Source organism: Vanessa atalanta, chromosome 23 (genome assembly GCF_905147765.1).
Source record: "Vanessa atalanta chromosome 23, ilVanAtal1.2, whole genome shotgun sequence".
Classification (NCBI taxonomy): domain Eukaryota; kingdom Metazoa; phylum Arthropoda; class Insecta; order Lepidoptera; family Nymphalidae; genus Vanessa; species Vanessa atalanta.
This window is the reverse complement of record NC_061893.1, coordinates 6,109,905-6,128,934: the sequence shown is the minus strand read 5'-3', so window position 1 is coordinate 6,128,934 and position 19,030 is coordinate 6,109,905. Positions and strand designations below refer to the sequence as shown.

The 19,030-nt window shown below is 30.6% G+C and overlaps 1 protein-coding gene across 1 annotated transcript in view; it reads left to right on the top strand.

Annotated features, from left to right (window-relative positions):
- Positions 1-17,232, top strand: part of LOC125073232 (leucine-rich repeat-containing protein 15-like) — a 92,603-nt gene extending 75,371 nt beyond the window's left edge. Inside the window, exon 3 of the transcript XR_007120034.1 lies at positions 16,239-17,232. The gene's annotated coding sequence lies outside the window, so the exon portion shown is untranslated. The remainder of the gene's footprint in view (positions 1-16,238) is intronic.
- The last annotated feature ends 1,798 nt before the right edge of the window (positions 17,233-19,030 follow it).

Genomic DNA, 19,030 nt, shown 5'->3' with positions numbered 1-19,030 from the left:
ATAAGGTTCATCAACCACTGATTAGCTTTAAGATACTGAGCAGGATTATCTCAAGAAAAAAATGATATAATTTATATTGACTTGACTTTCCTAAACCGTTATATTATGTTTTATCAAGTATATAGGGAGGAATGAAGACCATGTTGTGAGAAAGGTTTTGAGAATGGATGTGGATGGATATAGAAGTAGGGGACGACCCAAGAAACGATGGATGGATTGTGTGAAAGACGATATGGTTAGAAATAATGTTACTTGTGAGATGACGTCCGACAGAGAAGTATGGAAGAAGAAGACATGCTGCGCCGACCCCAAGTAAAATTGGGATAAGGGCAGAAGAATGATGATGATGACAGGGACGATATATAAATTATATATTAACGCTGTTATCAATTGCGATGAAAGTATTTTAGATTTATATCGGTGACATTGTTAGAATTATATACTGCAACACAGATACCCCATAACTTTAGCTAGCGTGCATGGTTGGAACTAGCGAGGTCTTGAGTGCTAATCACGGTTTATTAAAATGTTATTTGGTTATGTCAAGGAATTTTCAGTATTAGTCCGGAAGCTCATTAATTTCCAATCGGACTATAATAGTGAATATATCAAGACACACGTGTTTGTATACGTAATTTATCCTCCGTACGTTTCAATCGACGCTTTACTCCGAACTGGCTCGAAATTACTTTTGATTGGACTTTAATGATTCTAATTATTCTATCACACATACATACGTATCACTTGGATCCGAGTCGAATATTTCTGTTTCAACCTATTCGAGTTTTATTGTGATACATCTGATGAAGAAAAACATCGTAATGTTAATAATATATATATAATATTGGACAACATCACATACATTACTCTGATCCCAATGTAAGTAGCTAAAGCACTTGTGTTATGGAAATCAGAAGTAACGACGGTACCACAAACACCCAGACCCAAGACAACATAGAAAACTAATGATTTTTTCTACATTGACTCGGCCGGGAATCGAACCCGGGACCTCGGAGTGGCGTACCCATGAAAACCGGTGTACACACTACTCGACCACGGAGGTCGTCGAAATGTTATTTTCATAATATTAATTAAATTAATATTTATCTCTTATAGTAGCGTATGTATATGTTTAGTATATGTAGTATCCTAATTTGTCCATAATATAAAGCCTTTGTGTCCTGTAGCCTTACATTTGAAATTGTCCTGTTTTACATTTTTTATTATTACATTAACAGCCTGTAAATCTCCCACTGCTGGGCTAAGGCCTTCTCTCACCTTGCTCCTCAAGGTTTGGAGCATTTTCCACCACGCTGCTCCAATGCGGGTTGGTGGAATACACATACGGCTGAATTTCATTGAAATTAAACACATGCAGGTTTCCTCACGATGTTTTCCTTCACCGCAGAGCACGAGTGAATTATAAGCACAAATTAAGCACATGAAAATTCAGTGGTGCTTGCCTGGGTTTGAACCAGAAATCATCGGTTAAGATGCACGATGTTCTAACCACTGGGCCATCTCGGCTCCTTCTTCCTTTTTAATGATTGTAAATGCGTAATTAAATAAATTCTATTTGATTTTGATTTTCAGTGATTGATATAAAATAATTAATATGCTTAAATATTACGTGATATAATTTGTATTGAAATGCGTTCTAATAATTATTAAAATTCAATCTCCATATGCATAAGCTAATTTAGGTCCAAACAGTGAATTACATTAATTTTCTTTGATATTAAATTCAATTTCGACATCGAAACGCTTTCCCTAATAATAAAAAATATGAATTAATGATATTCATTAAAGTTATGGTTATCTTCTTATATATTTAGTTCATTAGAATATATAGTACTAGAATATATAGTATACATGTATAAGAAAACTCATATGATAATGTGATGTATCTTCTTGAATGAATAAATACTAGAACGTATTTTTTCCAAGCAAGTATTCAGTATGTTTTGGTATATGTCTCTAAACATTTTGTCAAAATGAAGATCACTTGTCACACTATTAATATCCCTGGAGGTAAATGCCACTTCTTTTGATGAGTCGATTTTTTGGTGCTAATTCCACCAATCTCCTATAGTCCGTTAGAGGATACATGTGATGGAATTTAATTAGACATATTCAATATTCCCCGCAATGTTTCCCTTCATCGCTAAGCACAGGATGAATTTAAAACAAAAATTAAGCACACATTTCATCTGGACGACACCCAATCACAGTACTTACCCGTTTCAATATAAACGATCCTAGGAACTATTCAAATACATATAAAAGTTTCATCGAATTTGATCCTACCGATTAGATGAAGTTCTTACATACATACGTACCGAATATTTATGTATATGTAGATAATGTGTGTGATCTTAGAAGATATATTGATATCCTCCAGGTTGTTTAGTCGCCGGTTTTCTGCAGGTCTGACAGTTGACATATTCCTTTCCGAATCGGTGGACGATTAAACATATTTATGTCAAAATCATATCATTCATTCAATCGTGGAAACAATGAGAATTAAAAAAAAAACACCTATATTAATTCACGAAAACCTCTCTCACAAATTTGACATATGAGAACCGTATGATCAACGTATTTTAATATTATTTATACAGGGTTACGTCAGGGTATGATTTATTTCAGAAAATATTTATAATTTTGTACCTCATTTCTTACGTAAAATTTCGGTAACACACTTATTATGATTTATAAAAAAAGTAGTTTGTAATATGCCTTATTTATCAATGTTTTTGACATGAGCTTTAAACTATGGAATAGGGCAAATTGAATATAACTATGGCATTAATATAGAAATGAATACCGTGTCCCAGGGAGGATGTATTAATTTTTCGGAGTCGGAAACTAGGTGTTAGTCGTTTACCTTTCCTCCTCGTGTCTACACAATGACTGACACCATACGCGTGTATATAACTCAGTATTAATAAATTTAAACTACAGCCCTATATCGCTTACGTAATATACAGAATTCGTTAGCGAACTTTCATTCGGAACTTATTTTCAATTTAAAATAGTGTCGAATTCAAACTAGGTTCAAGGAACGGTCATTTCAGTTTAATAAAAGGAAATTTTAATCAGTGACTAACAAATTAACTTTATAAGTATAAAATTACCCATTCTTCGAGAAAGTTCTGTTACAACATGTACGTTATTGAGAATAAAATTTGTAAAGTATTTTAAAAGTAAGAAATTCGATCGATCAGAAAATTATTTTGCATATATATATATATGTTTTTGTTACATTTAGAACATAAGCTAAATCCGCGGTATCGTTGTTTTTTGAATACTATTGAATTTTGTTACGCAAAACCTACAAGAACTTGTACACAATCCTTAACCTTATGGGTTTGAGGGGTTAAAGGGTAAAAAAGCTGCCTGTTATTAATCTTACATCATACCAAATTTCATCAAAATCCATTCAGTAGTTTAACCGTAAAATTGTAAGAAAAAGACAGACAGGATTACTTTCGTACATATAAGTTGAAACATAATGGATTCAAGCACAACATAATCAAAATTTTCATGTTTGTTTAAAGAAATGGCAGAGAGTCAACACACTTCGACTCTCACAGAATACTGTAGGTATGAATCCAGACAAGTTCGGTGCGGTACCGCTGAGCTTTTCACGTAATTAATTCGTTGAAATAATTAATTTAGACTATACAATAAATGAGAAAAGCTGTAATTACTTGATACCGCCGAATTGAATTAGAAAAGCGATTCGGAAATTATTTTAAACCTTGACATTAAGAAGAGGAAAGAGCTTTGCCCAGTCGAGTGACGTTTGCGGACTGCTACTTTTCATATATGGTAGAATATCATCAAAGGTAACGCAAGTAATCACAATAATGCTTAACTAAATTTTTTATTTGTTCAATTGCAATTATTGTCAAATAATGGTTTTTGGTAATATAAAGTTATTTTAAAGATTCCGTTCGTTTACTTAAAAAAAAAACATGTTAAAATGTTATATCACCTAGTTGTAAATAACACAAACAAATGAGTTGTATATTTCTGTGAAATATCTATTACATTTAATGGCGTCACGGTCGTTTACGATTGAATAGATGAATTCTATAATGCATTTACCCTCCGCAGACATTCGACACATCACATACAGCTTAGTTGACATATAGCCTTTGACTTTATAATGAAATACTTAAGAGACATCACAAAAAGGAAAAAAAAACTTCATTTGACAGATTAACAATTGAGTAAAACAAAAAACTAAATTTCGATTACTTATACGAGAATAAAAAAGATTCGCGTTTTAAATCGTTTTCAGACCGATAGCCCGAAAATGTAATTCAGTGAACTCGCAGGATTTCGAGGATACTTACATGCAATGAGTTTACATTTGTCAACTTGAATAACGGAAATTTGTTTTTAAACCGATATTATCTAATCGTGTGTTGAATAAATTAAATAACAAACAATGAACCTGAAACAAAAGAAGCGAAGGAAGAAAATGTATAAGTATTAAAAAAAAAAATCACTTAGGTTTTTGAATAGTTTTATAGTACTTTATAAAAACAAATTTACAAAAGAAAAACAAATTATAATTAAAAAAATAGCAATAAGAAATCGAAAATCAAATAACATCCTAATAAAAAAAGAATCTTATAAGAAAAAAATATTATTAAAACTATGGTCTGAATACTGAAAAAATATTTAAAAAACTACTATGATATGCTTATATTTTTGGGTAATATCAATTATGCTTTTACCTTAGACAGACATATGTCAATGTGGACATTATATCTTGTTCACGCAATCATAAGTGAACGAACCGTCTTATCAAACTCATTTGTCATCTCGAACCTATTGCTGTCTCACTCGTACTCGCACATATAGCGAGGCGAAGGAACGGGAGGCAATAAAAAAATTCCGTCACGTAGTATATGAGAGCTAGCCAAAATTGTGGATGCGCTAGTGGTCGCTGACCTTACTGCAAGTAACGAAGTCGAATTTCTCGTCCTAAGTATTTAGATGTATGTAACTTCCTGTTACATTTTTTTAAGAAAATAATCTTTTACAATGATAATTAAAAAGTCTAGTATTCGAAGAGAAATAAGATAAAAGAATTTATTAAATTAGTATAAATAAAAATATTACTAACACGAGTGACTCCTGTAGAGTTACAAGTTTAGGGCAAACCTTCTAGGTTCAGGTCAATATCACCAGCCATTTGAAATTCAAACAGTAATTATAATAAATTAAGAAGAGACAAGGTTATTAAAATTAAGAAAGGAAAAAAGATTTTTAAACTTTACTAATATCGCTGTTTTTTAATAAGTTCCAAGGTTTCACGATTTGACCTGCGATTTTCACATCATTCAGCTGCCGGTAAACTATAGCGGCTTAAAAAATTCCATCCCATGATTGGCAACGCTTTGTAGTCGATCATCCAAAATATTACCAATATATGACAAATAGTTTTTTACAAGATTATTAATTAATCCAAAATAATTATAATATCAAGGCGTTTAAGAAATTTTATTTACAAATAAACAGTTTACTCTGCGTCTACTCCATTAAATATGTATTGGAAGTATTAATTAAGTACAAGTACACGCCAAAAACAAAAAATGTACATTTTTTTTCATGACAACGAACTTCGGCGATGTCTTTTTTCGAAGCAAATTTCAGTTATTACGCAGGTCGTCGTCGTACCAAATCCTTTTCTTATCTCTAAATAAGTTAAATTCCTGTCGTCGACTTGCTTCTATAATCATTTATGAAGCACGCTTTAAATGAATGGTAAAAAAGTGTTAACTCACTCAATTTACTCAAAACTTTTGGTTTTAAAGAAACTGAGATAACTCTATTTTTATTATGAATGCGCCTCGTGACGCAAAAAGACTATCCAATGAAAATATAATCGCATAATTATTACGTCCAATCCGTGTAAAGCAAACAGCAGAAGAATAATTCCCTATTGGTCCGTTTTAAAGAATGAAATAGCAAAATGAATTCAACACAATTTAAATAAGTACTACGTACCATTTGTCTCTTGATTTATTATTCTCAACATAAAATTCTGACTTCAAAGTTGACTGAAACGAATATTATTCGGATCGAACGTTTTATTTAGTGCATATGATTTTTTATCGCAAACAGGACAATGTCCGTGTAATTAATATTTGATTTTTAATTTTAAAATAACCTATTGTTATTTTTTAGTGCTTCAATATAAATGCGATTTTTCTTACTTTATTTGAAGTTAGTTAGCTATTAACTTTTATGAGTATTTTAGTTTCGTCTTTCCTCTTTTCTTTAATTTGTATTATAGTTTCCTTTTAGCTATCTGTATGTATCTTTTTTTCAATGTAATAATATAGTTTATTTCAAAAGTAAATAAATAAACAAATATCTATAACATTTAACCTGATCAGATTTAGTTATAATCGTGACTCAAAAGCTACATACTAAATTGCATTGGTGAGGTCAATGACCGACCCCAGTACTTCCAAACGAGTGCATATTTAATTGATTATTATGTAATAACAACAAGATAGTGGCAGCACTTACTACAATGAACGGAAATTACAATTGCAACGGTTAGTGAAAAATGGCCTTTACAATAGCAATGTCAAAATCAATACATAGTATAAAACAAAGTACGCTTCACACCCTCTGTACGCTTAGATCTTTAAATAGCGCAACGGATTTCAATGCGGTTGACATCGATTAACAGAACGATTCAAGAGGAAGGTACGTATACAATATACATGCATGTTATAGTAGAGAAAAGCCGAGAATTTCAACTTTCCTAGCCTCATTGTACCCATATGAAGCCGGGTATACATCGCTTCCAAACCCGCCTTACAGAAATAGGTGAAAAGTCGTCGACCGACCGCTGAAATGTCAAGTCGTACGAAAAGGTACTTTATTTTATTGGTTTAAAGTTCAATTTTGATTGTTACGTTATTTTGGGGTTTTGCAAATGGCTTAGATTTTTTCCAATCATATTTGGATAAACTGAATTGAGCTTATAGTTAAAAGGATTGTGGAATTTTTTATACGATTTTGTACGATACGTCTTTAAAAAGTTATTTTATAATAATAATTTCCTTTGATTTACTATTTATTACCAGATACATGTGTTTTATAGGTATTAATTTTTTTTAATTATATAGTTAGGGACCAGCGAATGGCCACTTGATGGTAAGTCAAAATCAAAATATTCTTTATTCAAGTGGGCTCATAAAAACACGTTTGAAACGTCATGTTATAATGTTGAACTAAATGTAAAGCTTCCACCGGTTCGGACCGTAGATTCTACCAGGAAGAACCGTCAATAATCTTAGTAGTTACTCTTTTTCACCAATAATTACAGAGTATGTCGGTTAAGAACAATTAAATTTTTATATACCATGTATTGCCGTATTTATCTATGTTTTATTCACATGTGCTTTAAATTAAATAGGCCAAGTTAAAAATAACTGTGAATATAAACGAATTCCGTGCTCCTGGAAGTATGTATTAACTCTGTGAAGTCGGAAACTAGGTGTTATTAGTTTAGATTGGTCATCGCCGTCCGCAGACAATATCGCTGAAAAAAATATTAATCATTCCTTACTTCGCCAACGCGTCATTGACCTTGAGAACTGAGATGTTATGTCCCTTGTACCTGTTGTTACACTGGCTCACCCACCCTTTAATACTGAGTACTGCTGTTTTGCGGTAGATTGTGAATGAGTGTACCTACCCAGACCGGCTTGCACAAAGCCCTACCACAAAGTAATTTATTTTACTTAAAAATAAAATAAAAAATAAAATAGAAAATGAACCTAAAAGTAAAAAAATATATCAATTGGGTTTCTTAGATGGTTTTATACTAAACAAACAGTCTGAAGTAATTTAATATTATTTTGCCATTTGTAGTGTATATATTTATAGTGCGAATTAAGTTGGGTGTTTTACCCGTATATATTTTAAATTACAGTATAATTATAAAAGCAATTACGTCAGCTTATTGGTTGATTTAATTTTTTGACTAGTATATGCTACTTTTACTAGAGTGAAAACATTAAACAGCATTGCAATTTGTAATTTAGAATCAAGTAAATTACTTAGAAATCTATCTTAACGATTCGCCGGTATCTGGCACGTATTTTCTTCTTAACAGGCTTATTAAAATATCTTGTAAATCACTTAAAATATAACCTATATATAATTATATAGATATATGTACAATCAATATAATCATTGAGATTAGTTTATTATAATAAAATCAGCTTTAAACAAACAGGTCGATACTAAAGTCTGACTCTAGGTTCCGAGGTTCTTGGTAAGAATTACTCAGTAATAACAATGTTAGTAAGTTAGAAGTCATATGCATCAGAAAGAACGTAAAGGCGTGCGTTTGATCTTTCCCCAGTCATGAATCTTGAGCGAACAGAAAGAGATTGCAGCTACGTTTACGCGCAAAGATATTCATTATAATATCTGCAACGTACTGCGTAATTAATTAGTTAATGAGTATATAAGACATACTTTATTCAATTAAGGTAGGTTACAATACTGTTCAATATGTAAAACTACTACCACCGGCCTTAAATTTATATTCTTAACCGACAAGAAACTCTGTAGGTACTCTATTATTTTCGTTATATATATTAATCTTATTTAAATAAAATAAATATACATGTATATCCTTCATGAAAATCAACAATAATAATGTCGTATTTAAGTCGTATCCTTATACGAACATAGAAATAATAAAAATAAAGGATTGTATGATATAATTTTCGAGATTAGTATAGACTAAGCAAAATAAAATCGTGGATATCAGTATAAAATAAATATTGACTATCCGTTACAAAATTAATTGATGCTACGATAAAATTAACAGAATTCTTTCAATTTTATTTTACAGTTATGTTTATCGAAAGAAAATTAATTAAATAAATTAAAATATTAAAAGACCTTTTGAATATTTAAATTTATTTAATTTATTATAATAATAATATTTTAATAATAATAAGTCAACGCTTGTGATTGGCCCAAGAGCTGACGCTCATAGCACGTCACTCAAATACAGAGCCTAGAAATTCAAAGAGGTTTTAGCGCCATGCTTATCGGGTACAATTATATATGAACAAGCTCTTGAATGTCGTTTATTCTCTATAATTTGTGTATTTCTGATTAGTTTTATTGCTATTTATATTTATTTTCTTTTTATTTTTATTTTATCGATTTCAATGTAAATAATAATTATAAATTTAATTAGTTGCCATTTATAAAATATGATTTAATTATACAGGTGACTGTTTAATTATTACATCTAAAATACAGTTAATTAAAACAATTTAATAATATTTACCTAAAATATATGTTCATTATTTAATATAAACTTTGCATAAAATTCATTATGATTTTTTATAAATAAGCTATTTGAATTAATTGTAATTTATAAAACTTATAGCGCACAAACCATTACCAATTTACCCCCTCGAGGGGTATTCAGTACCAAATTTCATCAAAATCTGGTCAGTGGCTTAGTCGTGAAAGCATAACAGGCAGACTGTTACTGACTGACTTTCTTCCAAGTTTCAGATGTTTAGATTTTATTTTGTCACTTACAACATGATACACAAGTGTAATTTTAATTCATTCATTTTGTTTGGAATATTTATTTCGAATCGATTTTCTGCGCCCGATGTGTTAAAATTGTTCAAAAATGATTTTGTTTTCGATCTAACAGCCGAATATTTTTTCACGGTGCAATCGAATCTAAATAAATATTATACTCCATTTTATTTATTTATTATTTGCCCTTAGACTTTGGAGATATAGTGCATACATACTTTCTAAATATATATATATATATATATATATATATATATATATATATATATATATATATATATATATATATATATATAATAATGTGTATATATGTGTATATATATATATAATAATGTCTTAATGCTGCCACTAGCAGGAGATTTAGATTTTAAACGTATTTATAATCAGAGCTCCGAGAATCAGAAATCACAATTGTTGCCATGATTCCAAAATTTATTTTTGATTTGTATATATTAATTTGTATTTTGAAAGTGCTAGCAAAAAATGATTTATTTTTAGAATCTATTATATTTGCTTTTATTCTAATAAGAACTAAAATTTTCCCAAAAAAATTTTTAATCATCTCGTGCTCGATGGTTATAGAAAACTTTTGGGGAAACCTACATGTGTCGAATGAAATCCTGAGTATCCAACAACTCTTTTTATTTTAGTTTAATAAAAATAAAATAAAAAGTTACTTAAACATTCCAGCCTATAAAGCCTTGTTAGTAACAAATTTTTTTCGTTGTACAATTTCACAGTACCCTGAAAAAAAGTGTGGCCTTTGTAGATGTTTCTACACTCAAGATCTCCGTATAACACTATTTGCACTTGGTCTACAAATCTGTTAACATCTATCGCCCTTTAAGTCTGCGACAATTATTAAACCATACCTATTACATAATTTAAGTAATTAATTTAAAAAAATCGGAATAATTACGGTGACTAATGAATGAAATTATGTACAAGAGTTCAAAAAAAAAAATCGAGTGAGTCACCGTTACGTTTACGTTTCGTAATCGGATGTAAACGTAGTGATATCATTCGTTTGGCAACTGTGATGCCATGGTGAGAGGACAATAGTTACATTACAGTTGGACATGTTAGTGACACGTCATCACCACCGTCACAACTTTTAGATATACACTTTCAATACATGTAATTCTAACGCAAAACAGCAGTACTCAGTATTGTTGTGTTCCGGCTTAAAGGATATGTGAGCCAATAATTACAGGCACAAGGGACATGACATCTTAGTTCCCGAGGTACGTGGCACATTCATGATGTAAGGAATGGTTAATATTTCTTACAGCGCCATTGTCTATGGGCAGTACCAATAACCATCAGGTGGCCCATTTGCTCGTCCGCCTACCGATATCATAAAAAAAACTCAGCATCAACTAACCTTTTTAAATGCCAATATAATTACACAAACCTAATCAGTTAGTGTGTACTCCCCTATTTCATGCTGTTAAAAATGAATAGTTCTCTTTTCGTAGAACGTTTTTGTGGATGTATTTCTTATGCATTTGACATTCGAAAATTAAAAAGAAATCTATAATTTTATCCAACTTAAATATGTTAATTTTAAATGTTTCTGTTTTACGTTATTACAACTTTTTCCGAAATAAGTCGTAAATCCGTTCTGTAACAGCATTTTATAATTATTACGAGTATCCGATTAACATAAAAAACTCCTTAGACGCCAATCGAATTTGAAACCTCACATTCAAATTCTGAATGTCGCTGTTAGAAATTCGGCCAATAATGATAGCACTGTAATCGCATTCAGTGAGTCAACGGCCGGAGAAATGATTCGGGGTTCGTTTACCTTTCACCTAATTTGCCTAAAAACACGGCCACGAACGGTTGATAAAACACCAAGAGCAACTCGAATGGATGTCATGTACATTATAAATTGGTAGCTTAATATACTTGGAGTTTGAAGGTTGACTTTGCAGATTCATAACTTGTTTATTTTTATATAAAAACAGTTTATGATTAAAGGTAAGCGAGCATGAATCGCTTTGGTTCCTTTGATTTATGATTGTAAATTAATCCTTAAGAAAATCAAATTTATATTATTTTAAGTGACTAAACAAGGAAATTATTCGAATTCGACATAAACATACGCTTAAGAAATTCTAACGAAATTGTTACAGTTGCAGTTTATATTGAATATTTTCTTTATTAACTTTCAAAGTCAAAGCTGTTCTCTAAAAAATCTCTCTTTATTAAATTTAATACTATATTTTAATATGGTAATGTAGGCATAACCGGCAGATGGTATATTATTTAAATTAATAATTGAAATTCTCATCAAATAACGACCAGAAAAATTGTTTTCACTTAAATTTTCCGCAACGCTTCTTTCGGAAGTCTTACACGTAAACGCCATCACGTGCCACCAATACCCTATCGCTATCATCTCACATCGCTCAGCATTTTAATGCTACATAAATTCTAACTGTACGAAAAAAATGCCGACATTATGTAGTGGTAGGTCAGCAAACGGTACCATCATTGGGCGAGGTAACTAGCACGACGAACTCTGTTTTCGGTATTTGGTCTCGTGTGAAAAAAAAATCGAGTTTGTTCAAGTACCAGGAGATAATAACCAAGAGAAAGGTCAGCGGAATTTTTGGTGTGGTAGAAAGCTTCATGTTTATATATTAGCCGGTGAAACGTAGGTCTTATGGTATTAAATAAACTAGGTCGTTCGTTGACTTATTGAATGCGAGTCTTCAAAGAACAACGATCTCGATGAAAAGATTAGTAATACGATTAATATTTATAATATTATTCGTGGCTATGATTAGTTTTAACATTTTATATTAAAAAAAGACTTTAATAGAAAGTTCTGGCATAATATGTATTTTTGAAAGTGTTGTAACTTTGTTCTAACAGCGCCGTAGCTTGGAAAGGAAGGATGCATTGACTTAGTGTAGTCGGAAACTTGTTGTTATAAACATTAAACTTCTCGTGTTTACACAATATTTGTCGCTGGTTCTATCAAAATAATGTACATGACTATGAATATACATTATTAATATGCTAGGTCACATACGCCACAAATGTTAGAAGAAGTGTTTTTTTTTGCACAGTAACGGAGCAAGTGATCATTTTATATATTATATAAAGATTTTTTTACATATCTATAGTTTATTGACCTCACAAAGATATAACCTACTTTACACCGTGGAAAGTAACAAAGTAATATTTTAAACTCTCACGATTTAGATTTGCATTTATATTAATAAAATACTGAGATTTTTATCGACATTTTGCTTAAACTCAATATTTTTCATATAAACGCGTCTAAGCTCCGTGTTTCCCAGAAGACACAACAGAACCGAAAATATAATCAATTTTAAGATTAAATAATTATAATGACTTTAATTATTTTTTTCTTTTCCAAAGTCAAAAAGTATAGATAAAAAATATATATGATGGTCATAATTAAGTCATTAATTTTTCTATGACAGATTAATATTTTTATTTTTCTTTATTAAATATTAGATAGACAAATAAATAATGAAATAGTACAGCAACAGATAATTAAAACATTTATCGTCAAATAGACTCATAAAACATAATAAGAATGTGATTAAAATTCTTAGATTCAAAGATAGAATCGCACGCAAGAACACGCGTAAAATCCGTAACACATCGAATGCGTAGCATATTCTTCGAAGCGATTTGCGAAACAAATGGTCGCTAATTTTCTAATTATTCCGGTATGATAAATAGCTGGGGCGACCAGCCTCGATTTTATCAAAGAATAATGATGTTAAGTTAATCCACCAGTTAAAAGATATGAAATTAAGACATTCGATTTGTTTTTATTTGAAAAAAGTATTATTATCTGACGCTGTAAAGTGTGTTGCCATTTAAAAATATATTTTTAACATTTATATATGATGACATATCTGATGAAGTTTTAAATGTAACAAAATTAATTTAAATGTAATTATTTGATTTAACGGATTAGGAGATGTGCATTGAAGTTAATCGACTCTAAACCAGGTTTGATCCCACAAACTCTACACATCATTACGAAATATTAGTCGTCCGTACACAAGTACGTGAAAGGAGGAAATAGGGATGAAAGTCTTTAAATTATTTTCTTGGTGGAAGAGCTTTGTCGCAAGACCGTCTGGGTAGGTCACAGCCACTCGTCAGATATTCAACCGCTAAACAGCAGTACTCAATATTGTTGTGTTCCGGTTTGAAGGGTGAGTGAGCCAGTGTAAATACAGGCACAAGGGACTTAACATCTTAGTTCCCAAGGTCGGTGGTGCATTGGTAATGTAAGGAACGGTTTATATTTCTTACAGAGCAATTGTCTATGTGGTGACCACTTGGCATCATGTGGCCCATTTGCTCGTACGCCGACCTATATCATAAAAAAACAATAGTTTATTTGTTATTATAGTTGTGTTAAGAAGATATTCCTTTTCCTTTAGAGATAAACAAATATTGAATTTGAAGCAATATACTATGGATAAGTTAGCTACGCCCGACTCACTTTTTTTCAAGTTTATTTTACAAAATCCATATATCCATACATCCATTTATTATTCAGATGAAGTTATAACTTATAAGTCAAGGAGACATACGTTATTATTCTCTCTTTAAAAGTTCTAAAAGAAAACTACTTTAAACTATATGTATAAAATAAACTTATCTATAATCTACACATATTCGCATTATATATTATATCTTTAAGTGGTGTACAGCACAAAGCTTGTTGCAATTGAAGCGTTGCGATTGATATTCACAATATAAGTAGCGAAAAAATATCCGGATAGCATAGAAAATAAAAGTATTACAAAATTAGCATCAACAGCACTTAACGAATGTTTATGTATGTTTATAACTGTAGGAGGCAAAGAACAGACAACTTATACATGATATTTATTTCAAAACTCATTATTAAACTACATAAATTATAATGTACAGCAAAAGAGGTTCTTTATTTGTTTGAACTCATTTAACTTAGCTCTTACTGGTCCAATTAAAAAACCAAATTGTCGCAGACTATACTGATCCAAGGGGACGGAGCAGTACAACTTTTAACGCGAATTAAATCACGCGAATATTTAATTGTATTAATAAACAAATAATTACTAGATATCGCCACGACTTTACTAGCGTTTTTGGGGTTGGTTGTCAAGTGTTAGAAAAAAAAGTGTGCCTATGCCCTAAACATACCCTTGGGACTCAAACTTGCTTCATTCCAAATTTCCATTGTTGTTTACATCTTTAAAGATTTTGAATTTGCTTGTAAATGTTACCCTCATCAGTAATTTATTTTAAGTGCTCAGTGAAAAGTTGATGGTTTAGCTTTTTCAATAAATAAATAAATAAATAAATGAGTAAATAAAATTTCATCTAATTCGGATCAGTGGTTTGACCCTGAAAGAACAAAAGACAGACAGACAGAGTGTGTTTTCGCATATATAATATGAATATTCATAATGATAGTAAGAACTTATTATTCAATTGTGACAAATAAATCAAAGTTATTAAGCATTCAATCTACAACGAAAACTTGAGATGAACAAAGGGTTGAATGATAGTAGTATCTGTACTTTTTCCGAATCGAATCAAGATAAGTTATTCGATTTCTGGTCTGGTAATTTGACAATGTAATTTCCTTTACGATCATTACAAAAGTATACGTATACGTTACGTATGAGTATCTGTACTTTTGCCGAACGTAACGAGGACATATTTATAAGTGTTTGTTTTTTTTCATAAGAAGACGAAGACAGACAAATATAATTATCAAATACTTTTGTAATGATCGTAAACGAAATTACATTGTCAAATTACCAGACCAGAAATCGAATAACATATCTTGATTCGATTATATATCAATTACAAAGTTTATAAATCGATATTTAACACAAAAATCGATTAAATGTAAATATTTATATCTAATATTTAATGTAAATTAGTGAATCGAATCTTAAAACAATTAAATATTGTGCTCCTAATATAATGACTATTTGATAAACGATATTATGATTAGTTAATGTAGTTAGTTTATTAGCCTTATAGTTGAGTAATAAAATAAACAAAAAAAAGACAAATTGATATTAATTTTAAGCCTTCCAAGAAGATCGAATAATAAATTACGATTAAAAATTTTGCTGAAGTCTAACCGTTGTTTTCCTCGTTTTAAGTACGTCACATAAAAGGAAATGATATTTGCAAATCAATAGGTTTCGGTTTGACTTCCGTTGAAAAACATCCATATAACGGATACAATTTTTCAGGCAGTGTATTGTTCAATGTGTTAGTAAATGCTTTAGGTAGACCTTGACATTACCATTTTTTATTCTTATTACATAAAAGGATAATCTATATGTATTATTTTGTATGTATTTACAATTCGAATATAGATTAATAAAGAAATATACAATTTATGGAAGTAAATTGCTGTTCTGTTGGATACCTGAGATCTTGGTGATTAAATAATAATTAATTTCAGTTGTAATCTTAAACTCTTTGCTGTTTATTATTAAGACATTAACTTTAGGTCTCATTAATATATGATATTCATATAAAGAATAAAACAAATTATAAATAGGTTTTAATAGTTAAAAAAATAATGTTTTTTTTTTTGTTTTCAGATATCCAAGGGGTTGCGAAGAAAGCGGCTGAATTAGCGACCAGTAACTATCAAGGAGGTCGACACAATTATAGTGATATTATGTGTTATAAAATATGTATTTATAATTGTCTACCATCACCTCTCGGTCTAACTTAAAAACGTATCAATAATGTGCCAAAAGAAAGCTGTTTAGACGTCGAAATTTAAAAAATCGTACTCGTCGTCACGTCGTTACGATGGAACATCATTTTACCATTGTTATTGCGTATTTTCGTGTAAATTTACATGCAAAAGGTGATTTAAATTTTATCCAGTTCTATTTAAGGTAAATATCCTACCTATAGCTATAAAATGTCTTTTTAATATGTAGTAGATAAAAAGCAACCCGCACAATTTAACCATAGTACATTTATTTTCGAAAATATCTTTAGCCTAGTAGATAGATCTCAAAAACATAACTCACATTATATTTTGTAGCGATATCTTTGATGGCGATACTTATATGTATCAGAATTTCATATGATGATAATTTATTTTCCCACACCGCACCAATATATAAACATATTAAGCCCGTAAATAATTTTCCGGATTCGACTCTCAGTTATCCGGTTAAAAGCCAAGCTTTCTAACCAAACATGTTTGAACCAATAGAATTATAAATATTTAATGTGTTTTAATCGTGTTGAAAGTGTTTACTGCGTTTTAATGACTAATTAAATTAAAATGTTCGATATTATTTTATTACCTGGCAGTTCTCTACGTTTTTTTTTTATTATTCATTTATGTTTAATACAAAGTTGTATTTCAACGCATGTATGTAGCCTCACAAACATTATGTCCCGCTCACTTCCTGTGTATTAAACAGTATGATTAGCTTAAGTAGTACATATGCTATATATTCCTAAGAACAGATAACACAATAGAAGTGAAAACGAATATGCGAGTATTCACTTGGTAATAAGGCTTTGTGCAAGCCCGTCTGGATAGGTAGCACCCACTCATCGGATATTCTACCGCCATACAGCAGTACTTAGGATTGTTGTGTTCCGGGTTGAAGGTTGAGTGAGCCAGTGTAACTTCAGGCACAACGGACTTATGTCCGTTGTGCCTGAAGTTCACATCATAGTTCCCAAGGTTGGTGGCGCATTGGTGATTTAAGGAATGGTTAATATTTTTTACAGCGAAATTGTCAACGGGCTGTAGTGATGATCACTTACCTTCAGATGGCCCATTTGCTCGTCCCCCTATCTATATCAAAAATAAATAAATATGTGATGATGATGAGTTTACTTTAAGCGACAATCACGGAGAATCTATCTTAAGGAAAGGAAAAAAATGAGTATCTCATTTTGAGTTACGATCTCGAAACCTAACCGTTACTGATAAAACAATACCAATGAATAGTGAACCATTATCTACGTTACGAACACGCATGTCATAATGTTATAAAAATATCTGAATATGTCACCTATGACAAGAACCAGCGTATAATGACCCCTAGGTCAATATACGCTGGTTCAATCAATTGTAATATATTGTAACACAAATTATTCACTTGTGAAAACAAAAGTTGTAACCAAGAAAAGGAAGTATTACTAATTACTATCTGTAACTACTGGAGTAGTATAATAACGAATATAAAATAATAGTTTTATATATTTTTAATTTGATTTAATTGCTTTTTAATAAATCATCAAACATTTTATGCCATTTCTGTTAAATAGTTCTGTGATATAATGAGCAGTTAGTTAACCCCAATAAGTGTTATGGCCCACCACCGCCTTAGTTGAACTTCTCGAATAAATCTTATGACAATGTCTGACGGGCTAATATTGAATATTTGGAAGTAGAGTTGGCTCTAGTAGAGGTATGTGGTTGAAACGTAGATCTTGATTGTTGAATGTCATAAGTGATATAAAATATTAACTATTATTGTTCTATATTGTTTTTACTTTTAAAAAAAATTTAAAAAAAAGGTAACAATCCACATATATAATTAAAAATTATAAAAACTTATTGGTCAGTTGGGATGGTAGCAAGAATGCTAACAGCACCCCATATTAAAACCATAAATTATAAAAAAAAAAAAAATATAATTTATTCAAGTGATCCTTTCTAGCGTTATTAGATCTACATTTTACACGATAAATCACCTCGTTGGTTTTCATCATTCTACTGTCGAGGCGAGCAATAACTGTCAAATTTGTACTTCGAAGAATAGCTTTGCAATCAATCATTATCTTTGCCTTTTAAGTAAGACAAAAACATACTTGTCATTTACGCACTTACCTTAACCAGTTAGGTATAACTTTCTATATCTTTGGAAAGTCTGTATAAAATAAATAAATATGAAGACTGCGTCAACTAAGATAAGAACATAAGACTATAAGAGTAGAACTATTTAATAAAAATCTCAAAGGAGAACACGATTGTGAAATGTCAAAAAGTGATATGCGACTTCGAATATAATAATCATAATACAGAATAGGTATACGCATCAAGATTGCTTATCGCCGTAATTTTCGATGTTCTTCGAGTGAGATAGCAAATGAGTTCGTAAAGAATGTCACCGCTGTGCATTGAAATGTAAATATTATCAACGAAGATGTCTTTTCATAGAAATTACCTTTTACGATTAAGTAATGTTTGCGTCTAATATAATACTTGCATACGTTCTTGATACCGATAAAATATTATTACGATAATCAACATTTTGTGACTTAAATTTCATTAATTCAATACGCTAGACATGAATATTGCCGATACTCGTTTTCTTAGTATTCATCATAAGATCGAATGAAATACCTTTCA